Below are 12,858 nucleotides of genomic sequence, written 5' to 3'. Positions count from 1 at the left end.
GTCCGAAATGGGTCTCACTGGGCTGCAGTCAAGTTGTCGGCTGCACTGCGTTCCCAGCCAGAATGTAATAGGAGTGATGCTGTGCTCCTCTCAGGGTGTCACATCCATGTCCATCTGCCTCAGACTGGTGATGCTGATTTCGAACACCTGGTCAAGGAGTGGTCCATTCTTTGCACTATATAATTACTGGGTGGGTTTTTTTTTTGCCTTATAATAAGTAAGCAATCTATGAGGAGACACTTTCAGACTTTGAAATATGCTGTTCCTCATCAAAATTGCCCCATAGATTTAGTACCTATTGATGACTCTTGTCTGAAGCAATCTTTATGGTTAAGGTTGCAAAATTATGATGTTCCAACTCCCATACTCCCTCTGCGCTCACCAGCTGGTGTTGACATTCTCCTGTAAGCGAGACCCCTCCCTTTCCTTGTATTTATTTGCCTACTTATTATTGATATGGATTCATTTCTGCTTTTTCAGTGGTTTGTGATTCATTATTGTCCTTGATTATTTGGGGGCTCAAATGATCCCAGCTTTGGCCAGTGGAGCCCCTTTAAGCTAACTGCTGTGTCTTCTTGCTGTGCCCCCATAATTATTTTTAGCACTTCTTTGTGGCATAACAAGATGCTCCAGACTCATCTTGGACATTCCTTGTCCCAGAGTTGAAATCAGCTACTTCTCCAAGGAGTCCTGGGTCCTTTTGGTGGAGGACAGTATTAGAGACCAAGATCTGGGCACTAGTGCCCATTGGTACTGGGCTGTCTTTGCTTCTAAGTCTTTTCAGGAGCCATAGCTAGGAAACACACACACACGCATGCATGCATGTGACACATATTTTAGAAGTGATGAGGTCATACTGACACTGCCAGCCCTCTTCAGAGGAGTCTTCCTCGACTCCCCTGTTTCATATTTGCATGGGCCTTCTTCCACAGTGAGGACCCTGGCTCCCAACAGCATCAAATCTTGTAGTCATTTGCTCAATCCCACAGTACATCTAAAATGGTTTCAGAATGCTTCACTCATACCACTACAGGAAACTACTAAAAATAGTTCAGGATTTGTTTGCAGTTCTCCATCCCCATGCCCCTAAAGACAAAGATGCATAGATAAATACTGTGCTCATAAAGTATGTGGATTAGTCCTCCCTAGCCCCAGACCCCATAATGTGGTTATGTTGCTCATTTGAAATAGTTGGGGTTCTTTGTTTTCAGTTTGCTTTCAGTTTTGGCTTTTTTCTCCTTCCCATCCTTGTCGATTTGTTTCAATTTTTTGAATATGTAGAACATTAACATACTTCCACAAATCAAAACTTTATGAAAAGATACACTAAGAGAATGGTCATTCCTTCCTGTATTCCCACTCCTTGTAGATGGCCACTTCTGACTTCTTCCTGGGTGTCTTGTTGGTAAAGACAAGCAGATATATGTTTATTTTCCTAGCTCCCCCTTTTTCCTTACACAGAAGGTAGCATCCTCTCTATCCCCTATTGCACTTGGCTCTTTTTACTCAAGAAATCCTGGAAATAGCTCCATATCAGACTGTGACATTGTGCTCATTCTTTACAGCTGCATCGCACTCCACTTGTAGCTGTGCCATTATTCAACCACACTCTCATGTTTGGACATCTAGGTAGGTTCTGATATTTGCAAGTTAAATAATGCTCTAATCAATAACCTTGTGCATATTTGTTTTTGTCTTGTTAGAGGTGAATCTTCAGGGTAAATTCCAAGAAATGAGATTGCTGGGCTGAAGGGCGAGCTAGATTTGGAATATTCTTAGATATTGCCAGCCCTTCTCCACAGGAGTTGTACCGGTTTGCATTTCCTCCAGTGCAGGAGGCTGGTTCCCCACGGCCTGGCTGGTGGACTGTATTGACAAGCTTTTGAATTTTTGCCAATGATCCATGAAGAATAGTATCTGTGCGTTAATTTGCATTTCAGCCAGAAGTATTTTAATTTTTAAATGTTAGAAAAAAAGTGTTGGTGATAGGCATGATTGTCAGGCACCAAGACACATTTTGTAGACTCTCAGCTTCGTATTCTCTACGAAACTCTCTGGAAATATTTTCATCCTTGAGCAATTTTAGCACACATTCCGCCCAAATAGACCGGGGTGACTTCTGAGACCTTGTACCTGTTTTTCTGCGATTGGGTCTCTTCCTGTTCATGTTTTAGAAGGTAGACTCTTCGGAAGCTTTCTTGCCCCACCTGGTGGGCAAGAAGGGAATCCAGCTGCCTATTTTGAATGCTGCCTGGAAACCGGTTGAGCCCCAGCGCCCACTAAGATGCTCTGGCCTTAAAGACCTTGGTGCAAAACCAGATTCTAAAGAGAACAAGATACACAGATTTACAGTCATGGCTTCGGAATACTTCTAGAGTATGTATAGCTAAAGCACACTTTGGTGAGTGTTAATTACTAAGGGTATTTGATCCTTTCTTCCCTTAGCTGTGCTAATTGCTACATGTATAATCTTCGGTGACAGCTGTTGCCAGAGTTAGTCCCCAGGGCCTCAGATGCTCATTTTTGTTTATTTATTTATGCAAAATGGAAATAACTTTTTTCCTGGTTAATCAGAGTAATGCACACTTGACTGGGGGAAAAAAATCCTAGAAAGTACGGGAAGCACAAAGAAGGAAATTAAAATTATTGGTATTCCCTCTGCTTAGGGGTATCCACAATTAACAGTTTGGTCTCAGTCCTATGGGGCTTTTGGCCCATATATACCCACCGTGCTCGTGCACTCACGCACACACTCTTCTACTCTCTGTATAAACGCATGCACACTATATATATGTACATACATACATATACAAAAATGCTCATATCATTCTACACATAGTACACACACACTTTTCAATAAAAATTAGGGAATAGTGAACATACCCTTTTGTATTTTGTTTTTGCCCCTTAACAAACAGTGAACATCTTTAGTCACCATAAAGCTCTGTAGCAAGTGGGTAATTGCTACATAGTAGCCTTTTTACAGCTATACCTTAAACCTTTTTATCATGAATGTGTAGTTGTTTATAACTTTTCAGCATCATGTCTATGAAAGTCTATGAACATAATTTTTGTACACATGACTAATTATTCATTAGCATTGAATCCTAGAAGCATTGCTGGGTCAAAGAGTGCATGTTGTAAAAAAATATTTCTATTTAAGTAATACAGACACATTGCTATGGGCAGAATAATGCCATGCCTCCAAAGCCGTGCACATCCTAACCCCTGGAACCTGTGACCATGTCACCTTACCTTACCTGGCAAAAGGAGTTTTGCAGATGTGCTTAAATGAATGATCTCGAGATAGGGAGATTATTCTGGGTTATCCAGGTGGGCCCAATATAGTCACAGATGTTCGTATTAGGGAAACGGAGACGAGGGAGTCACAGCAGATGTAGCAATGGAAGCAGAGTTCCAAGTGCAGTGGCTGCTGACTGGAAAAGGGCCCAGAACCCAGGAATGCTGGCAGCCTCCAGGCTCTCTAGAAGCTGGAAAAGGCAAAGAAATGGATTCTCCTTAGAGCCTCTGGAAGGTGCTCAGCCCTGCCAGCACCTCACTTTCAGCCCAGTGAGACCGATGTCTCACTTCTCCGGAACTGTAAGAGAATGAATTAGTGTTGTTTAAAGCCACTTAGTTTGTGGTACTTTATTACAGCAGCGACAGGGAACTGACACATACCTACTTGAAGCAGTTGTCCTAAATAAGGCTTCTCTCTCTGTGCAACCCCCGACCATACCCCTTTCGATCTCCAGTTCCACTCTCCAGGGGGACCACTTTCAACTCCTAGACCTGTTGCTTCTGAATTTACCTTCTTATAGCTACATAATATGCCTATTCTGCTCTTTCTTGATTTGTTGATTTTAGGGACCATCTTGAGTTCCTCTTATAATAGATGAGGATTTACCTCCACCACATTATGCTCCCCAACTTCCAACCCCCAAATTCTCCCAATATATTATTGTCATATTTTTGGTTAATCAATATTGATTACCTATATGACCACATAAATATTGTTTTTTGATGAGCCACATATCTTATACTATAGACTGCTTTCTTTTTTCCATGTATTGTTTTTCTGATGTGAATAACTGTCTTGATTTTCTTATTGGCTTAGTTTTTAGACACTCATTCAAATCCTCTGTACTGGTTTCCTATTACTGCTATAACAAGCACAGAAGTCTAAAATGGGTCTCATGGTTAAAATCAAGGTGTTGGCAGGGCTGCATTCCTTCTGGAAGCTCTGGGGGAGAAATCATTTCCTGCCTTTTCCAGCTTTGAGAAGTTGCCTGCATTCCTTGGCTGGTGGCCCCTTCCATCTCCCAAGCCAGTAATAGCTGGCTGCGTCTTTCTCACACTGCATCACTCTGACACTGTCTCTTTTTCTGCCTCTCTCTTCCATGTTTAAGGACCTTTGTGATTACATTGGGCCCACCTGAATAATCCAAAATAATCTCCTCATCCCAAGGCTGGCTGATGAGCAACCTTAATTCCATCTGCAAACTTGATTCCTCTTTTCCATATAAACGAACAAATTCACAGGTTCCAGGGATTAGAGCATGGGCATCTTTGGGGGGCCACTATTCTGCCTACCACATCCTCCATCAAATTTACCAAAGCTTATGGATAACCTGGTCCACATATTCAATTCAGTCAGACCTCCCTTCTTAGAGCTCTCTGTGCTGTTTAAACTGAACGAGTTGCCCTCTCTGGTCCTGCTACACAGAATTACCCAGGGATTTTTCTGTCATGCTTTCTTGTATGACATAACTTCATTTCCTGGGTCTCGCGTCATCTGTGTGCGTAGTGTTCGCCCTTCTTTGGCTGGAGCACATCCTCCTGATGTTTCTGAAGAAAGAGTACAGGGAGGCATGCATTTGGAGTCCTTACGCTTCTGCAGATGTCATTCTTCTACCTTCAGATGTGATTGATGGTCTGGTTGAATGTAGAGTTCTAGGTTGAAGATCATTTACTTTCAGAAGGTTGAAGGCATTGCGCCATTATCTTCCAACTCCTAGAGACCTTATTGAGAAGTCTGATACTATTCTGATTCCCAATCCCTTTGTTATGCAACTTGGTTGTTCTCTCTGGAAACTTTTAAGATTTATCACTGGTGTTCTGATTTGCATGATAATATGCCTGGGGTGTGAGTCTTTTTTCATTCACTATTCTGGACACTTGGTGAGCCCTTCCCATGTGGAGACAATTGTCCTTCAATTTAGGGACATTTTCTTGTGTTACTAATTTGATAATTCCAGCCCTTCCATTTCTTTGTTTATTTTTTTTTCTGGATTGCCTATAAGTTGGATATTGAACCTTCTGGAATGATCCTCTATATTTCCTATCCTTTCTTTTCTATTTTCCATCTTGCTGTCTTTTATTCTACCTTCTGGGAGATTTCCTTGACCTTATAAGACAACTCTTTTATTCAGGGTTTTAAATTTTGGCTATCGCATTTCAGATTTCCAAGATCTTTCTCATCCTTTGATTGTAAAAACTTTACGTCCTCTTCTTCTCCTCCCTTTCCATTTCCCCTTCCTCCCATTCTCTCTCTGTCTGTCTCTGTCTGTCTGTCTCTTTTTTATTCATGTTCTGCCTTGTTTCATGGATGAAATACCTTCTCTTAACTCTCTAAGGATCTTCTAGTGTTTTGGTTGTTGATCTAAAAGTCTTCTTTTTTTCCCAATATACTTATTTATTTTATTAGTTCCTTTTTTCTCTTTCACAAGGGAAATATTCCTTGAATGCCTGGTGATCTTTGAACACTGAGGCACCTAAAAGCCCCCTCCTTGGCCGGCAAGGGCTCAGGTTGAGGGCTGATGGAGCGGTGCGCCAGTCAGGGTCTGGTAGGAAACAGATGCTGCACTTAAACTGGACTATTGAGAAGGGTTTAGTAAGAGATTATTTATGAAGATGTGGGCAGGGATTAGGGGCAACAGCAAAGAATAGATCAGTATGCCATGGTAGCAATAATGGAGAGCTTTTAATGTCTAAGGCCCAAAGGGCAAAAGGAGGGAGTCATCTTTGGAGCTCTGAGAGGGTCTCCGCTTGGAAAAGGGTGGCTTGGAGGAGCTCTGATCTTCAGTAGAAGGACGCAGCCGATAGGTGACATGGCAGGGAGGGAGTAAAGGGAGTTTCTACTCTGACTTCTCACTCATCCTGCTGTCCATTTCTGCTGGTGCTGTCCACTGAATGAACTTGAACTTGACACAAAGCCATCCATACTTCCAACGCCCAGAGCAGACTGGAGGAGGCCCACGGATGGAGAAGGAAGACCTCCAGCAACGGCTGTATCAGTCTGAGTCCGGTCAGGAAAACAGAAGCTGCTCCGCATGTTTCAGGTAAGAAAGTTGAAGGTAGAAGTAGGGGCTTACGTGGGTGTTGGAAGAGCTGGAGAGGGTGGTGAGGTAGAGCCAGGGACACTGCCCAAAAGGTCAAAGTGACTGACACTGGACGCCTTGGCCCAAAGCCCTGAAACTGGCCTAGAAACCACAATTCTCAAGCGTCTCTGGGAAGGCCCCACCAGTCGCCCAGCTCACAGCAGTGAAGCAGTCTCCCAAGCTTAGGGGTGAGCTGCTGAGGATGTCAGCTACCCACAGGTCTGTTTCCACAGTGTCCAGGGAGCTAGTGCTCAGTTTCTGTTTCTCCCACACCCCCATCTGGGGGTCCTCCCTCCAGGCCCCTTTGGTTTTTCTGGAGAAGGCACCTCTGTGGCAGGGAGGACGGTCAGGCTTGGCCACGAGGATTCTGGACACTGGATCCTCTCGGGCTTAATGTCCGGTAGAGCAGGGGATGGAGGCGACGGGGAGTATGTAGGCAGTGACACTGTTCCCGATCGCAGCCTTGAACTTCACTGGATATTCCTCAGCCAAGGTGTCCCCTTGGCTCCAGGCCACTGCAGACCCCTCTTTGGTGGCTTCCTGCTAAGCTTACTGTTATCCCATCCAGACTGCTGTTTGAACCCCAACAGTGCCTTGAAACAACTAGTCCTGTGATGTATCCTCTCCAGTCCTGTGGGTGGAGTCCCTCTTTATTTCTTTATCATCATTTAACTGGGATTTGAGAGGGTGAGAGGGTAACAGGAGTAACCCGTGTGCTAGGGTTAACCAGAAACCTGTATTTCTTAAGGCTTTGCTATAAATTGTCAAATTAGATGCTCACTTTAAAGTCCTACTATAATGATTTTTAAAGGTTTATTCAAGTATAGTCATTATTCTAAGATAATTGAACAAGGAAAAATATGAGATAATAAAGGTATAACAACCTTTAAAAACAATTTTCCATTATTAAAATTATGCTCATTATAGAAAATCCAGAACAGTGCCAGACACTATCCTAAGCTCTTTATAAGCATTAGCCTATTAGAGACTCATGCCAACCCATTTTACAGATGAGGAACCCGAGGCACAGAGAGTTCAGAAACTTCCCAAGATCGCACACCAGCTAGTACTTGAGTTGTTTATACCCAGGCCAGTGGCTGCACCTCCATCCTCTGCTGGCTCAGAAAGTAGAGGGAAAAGGATCAACTTCAGCACATGACTCCAAGATGACTTTTTAGCCTTTTGGAGTATTTGCTTCCTATGTTTTTAATGTATTTTCGAAGTTAAAAGGCAATTGTAAGTATAGGGTGTGAAAATATGTATTCTGTGCTTTACCACTTGGTATTATGTCATAAGCATTTTACATGTATACAAATTTCATACCAAGCAAAAGAGTCATGAAGATCCACTTAAATTTTGTATGAAGGGCATTGAATAGGAATTCTAAACCATGAAATAAACTGGGTTTGCTCAAGTTCAGACAACTCCACAGTTTCTAATGGAATCAGACAGCTGATTTTACAAGCCCAGGCCTGCCTCTCTATTGCTAAGGGGGATAGAGCTCCGTAGCCTCTCTGAACTTGAGAATCCTCACTTGTAAAGTGGGGATAATAAACACCTTACACAGTTGTCAGAATTTAAAAGAGGATAAACAGGTATCATGGCTCCCTGCTCCTCCATAAATGCTAGTGATTATTATCTTAAGATCACGCCTGCTGCCCAGAGAGATTTTCAAAAGACAAGTAGTACACTGTATTTTTACGTAAGGTTGAACCTTTTTACTCCTTTACTTGGGTGCAAGAAGAGGTCTAGTCCTTATCTGATAGGCTACTTGTGCTGTTTACAATTAGGAGAGACTGATACATATGTAAAACTTTTCAGAAAATTAATTATGAACACATGGCCAAAATTCCTTTCAATATTCCCTCTTGAGACGTTTTCTGGGAAGTGACTAATTAGATGATCATCATAGGCTGGACACAAGGAAAAAGAATGTGAGGTTAGAGGTCACTAGACTCCTGACCTGAGAGCAGCTGAGAGGGTGGGTGGTGGGAAGCTAACTGGTTTCCCCAGAAGAGCTTTACCTCGTTAAAGTTTGTGAGAGGATTCCTTAAGCATTTCTATCAGGAATTCTAATTCTTTCCCAGAAGGTTATGAAATATGTTCTCAAAAAGTTCTGTTCCAGACAGGTTTATTATTTCACAATTGAATTCATGAGAAGCAGAAAAGGAGATTGGGGAACCGTCCAAGAACGCCCTCCCTCCCTCAAGGCTCTGAGCCTCCAGCACTAGAGGAGGTGCCAGCTCAACAAAGTTACAATTAAAGTATATGGAAACCATCATGTATTTTAGTATCGTTACACATGTAGAGAATGTCTGGAGGAATATTCTGCCAGAAGTTAACAGTGATTATCTACTATATCTGCAGTAATTGATTGTTGCGAGTTATGGAGGATTTTCCCCTTCAATACCGTATCATTGTTGATGTAAAAAAATACGAATAGGTATTGCTTTTGTAATAACAAAAACCAAATTGGACATGTGTGTGTCACTGGCAGCTCCCTTGAGTCCTTTCTCATTACGGAGGGTCAAGCAGTTCATCAGACTAAGGTCATGTGGGCTCCAAGATGAGGTAGAGCAGAAGTTCCCACACTTGAACTGCATCAGAATTCTCCGGAGCGCTGATTCAAACCCGGGGCCCCGCCCCAGCCGCGGGAGGTCCTGATTCAGGAAGTCTGGGGTGGGGCCCACCACACGCAGTGCTGACAAGTTCCCAGGTGCTGCTGCAGTGGCTGCTGCTGGGCTGGGGACCATATTTGAAGGACCGCTGTGGTCTAGGCAAGAAAACTTTAACAGGGGAATCAAAGCCAAAGATTAATGTCACTTACTTCCCACTTATGCCCCTGGTTGGCCGGTAATTATCTTTGCAGAAAGGAACTTGATTTGGCCGGCTCTAATAAGTTGTGCTGGAAAAAGGTTGTGCCATATCTTATTAAATGAGCACCTGGTCCACAGGCTCTTCAATTAAGTCCCTTGGCCTCTGGGGCTTGAGGACCCCCCCTGCGGTTGGCCGTGTGTACTGGCGACATCACAACCTGCAGGGGGTGGCTGTGGCTCATCACCTTCAGCCCAGGCCACTGGACCTGGTTTCTCTGAACCCCGAGGACGTGACATTGAGGGTGATGGAAAAGTGGTTATTGCAGTACAGGTGTCCTGCTCGGGAAGCAGTGTGCGGCTGGTACTGGAGTAAGCAAAACCCAGGGAACACCAGCCCCAGCAGGCCCCATGTTATCCACCAATCACAAGTGTAGTTCATTCTCTTTTTTTATTGTGGTAAAATATATACATATCATAAAACTTATCACTGTAACCATTTTTAATAGTACAGTTCAGGGGCATTCAGTTCGTTCATGTTCCATGCATCTCCAGAACTTTTCCAGTCTTTCCAAACTGAAATTCTGTCTCCATTATCATTCTTTTTTTTATTAACAGCCTTTGTGGAGATAAAATTCACATACTATACAATTCACCCATTTTAAGGTGTATAAGCTAATGGTTTTTTACTGTGTTCATAGAGTTGTACAACTATCACCACAATCAATTTTAAAACAGTTTGGTCACCCCCAAAAGAAACACTATACCCGTTAGCAGTCACTTCCCAGTTCCCCCAGTTCTTCTGCCAGCCCCTAGTCTTATTTTCTGTCTCTATAGATTTGCCTGTTCTTTACATTTCATGTAAATTGAATCAAATGCTAATGTCCTTTTATATCTTGCTTCTTTCACTTAGCATCATGTTTTCCAGGATCAACCATGTCCCATGGATCACTACTGCATTCCCTTTGGATCCACTCTCGGTAAGATTCAAATTTGAGCTCATCACCTCTCTCCACCTCCAATGGCTTGCTTCTCCACTTGGTTGATCACTCTGTCTACTGAGCTTCCAAACAAGCAAACAAAATATTTCTTTCAGACCCTCCATCTGTGCTTCCTACCCTCTCCCCAAATCCACTGCCTCTCCAGATGTGTCAAAAGTAGTCCCGAAGTGACTCTAGAGTGCAACCTCTTTCCACTTCATCAGAGTCGATGCCATCATACTATCTCCTGCCTGTTCATGGGCTACCACTTGCAAGCTGCCCTCCTCCGATCCCACTTCCACAGGCTGGCCAGTTACCGTCCTCAGATCAGTCTGCTTGGAAACCTGTGCTCCTACCCCGTTGCCTGCAGGGCCTGCCACAGACACCACTCTACATGGCACATTTGGCTGCGCTCCCACCTGTGTGGGAAGACAGGCCCCCTTGCAACATCATCCGTTCCCTAGGCTGAGCATTCGGACATGTCCTTCCCTCTGTCTGGAATGCTGGCAGATACCTGTGCGTCCTGGACACACAGCTCCAGTGGCATCCCAGTTTGTGATGAGGCCTCTGGGCTTAACTTCTCCTGAAAGGTCAGGGGAGGAGAAAAATGAGTTTGGCAAGATAATTCTTACTTGTAGGTCTTTGTTACTGATAAGATCAAAAGCCCCCTGTCATTAATCAACTCCCATTTTTAAAAACTGGCTTATTAGGATGGTTTATTTTTATATTAAATGCCAATTATTCCATTTAGAGTTATTAATATTTATTACAATGCATATTTCACACATAGGATCTTAATGTCTGGTGCTTTTGGAACTTTTCTGGAACATCATTTGATTCACTTTTTAATTGTGGAAATGCCTTTCCTCACACATGACTCCTTGTAATTTAGGGGGTGGGGTTTGGGAGTCGGGTAGAGTGGGTAGAAAATAGTAGAAACCATATTTCTTGTTTATCTCCTATGACTGTTCTCCAAACTTACTATTTTCTTAGACAAAGCAATGCTGTGAAAAAGGATGGAAAAATGTTCTCGGCAAGTCAGTCTATTCACTGGGGCTCTTTGTGTGTGTTTTAGTTGCTCAACTCCGAAGTCAATTACTCAGGCATTCTTTGGGTTTTTAAATAAGAACACTGTATTTGGTTTCTGTAGACTTGTGGGAGTGCACTTTTCACCTTCTAGTTACTTCCTTTGTGTTTCCCTTTACAATGCAAGCCTTTCCTACAAACCTTAAAAAGATAATCAGAGTGTAGCTATCTTATAAATGATCTGCTTCTCTGATTTGATTAGTTTCCATATCCATAGAGCTGGTAAAACCGGTTCTCTTGGATTGTTACAGAGGATTCACTGAAAAAGATAAGGGGGGAAATGCATGACTCATTCCAAGAGTGGCTGTCAAGCCCATTCAAGTGTAAGAGAGCAAAATGTTATTTTTATGGCTTTTGATCTGATCTGGACGCATTACCTTTAACCCAGTGTATGTGATGCAAAGGAAGAAGGGAAAAAGCCTGCCTCAAAACTGTCAGCATGGATCCTTGGCCACTTGCGTAAAGTGTTGTCCGCCAGGATTTCTCCTTAAACTTGCACCTGCTTATTTGAAAATTTGAGGTGGACTGTGCCTGTATGGATTAGTACTGTGGTGTTCAATGGTGATATTTCTTTTTCATTTTGTCCCTTCTCCCTGACTTATTTACTTATGTAGTCAGTTACTGATTTATATCCATAGGGACTTAAAGATGCGAGTTTTTTACTTTGGGTTAAAATCCGATAGAATCATTATTTATTTCGCTGCTTGCAGTGCCCCAGCTTTGGCCTCTGGGAGCTCTTTCAGGCTGGCTCCTGTGCCCTTTTGACCTGCCCTGTCATTTTTATTGAGCACTTCCATACTTTCTGGCACCAGGAGGTTTTTACATTTCTCCATAAAGCTCCTCAGAAGCACCAGATGATGACTGTCTTTTGTAAAGTGCTCCGCATGTAATTTATATTAATGTAAAGATGATATTAAAGGCTATCAAAGCAAAGTATCATTCATTTACTTGCAAATTACAGATGTCAAGTCCCAGTCTGCAGAGTGGGAGCCTGACAGGCTGTGAGTGCTACACAGGCAGAGGCTCAGCTGCCTTCCATGTTTATCAAAAATGTTAACCACCACCCAGTAGCACAGCGGGGCCTTTTAAGTCATGTGATACCATTTTAAGTGTGACGACTCAGCCACTCTCCATTCCTGAAGGGCATCATCTGGTCTGGCAGAAATGGGAGTTCAATGGGACAAAGATGTGGTATTAAATACAATTATATTTCTCTAGCAATATTCACAAGATGACTTCATATAATTTGAAATATTGCACTGACTATTCTGTGAAAAAGTGATGTAAGAGGAAGGCAGGATGAGGAATTACACGTTTACTCTAGTCAGCGGCTCGATTTGCATCTTGAGATTAACTTTCCTTGTGCTGGTCAGCAACACTTTCTCAAAGGAAAAATGAACCAAATAATAAGTAGTGGGAGGGCTGTCTATTTTTGCATTTAGAGAACTTTTTTAAAATGAAAAAATCTATAGTGTTTTGAATAGAATTGACACAACTTAGTGTACTTAAGGCATTGAGATTAGGGCACAGCTCAGGAATTTAAAAAAATTGTTGTCTTGCTGTCAGTCTTTTGTGATAGAATGACAGATATTTCCATGC

Source organism: Manis pentadactyla, chromosome X, assembly GCF_030020395.1.
Source record: "Manis pentadactyla isolate mManPen7 chromosome X, mManPen7.hap1, whole genome shotgun sequence".
NCBI classification, from domain to species: Eukaryota; Metazoa; Chordata; class Mammalia; order Pholidota; family Manidae; genus Manis; species Manis pentadactyla.
The sequence above is the reverse complement of the archived record's forward strand: the minus strand, read 5'-3'. Positions refer to the sequence as shown.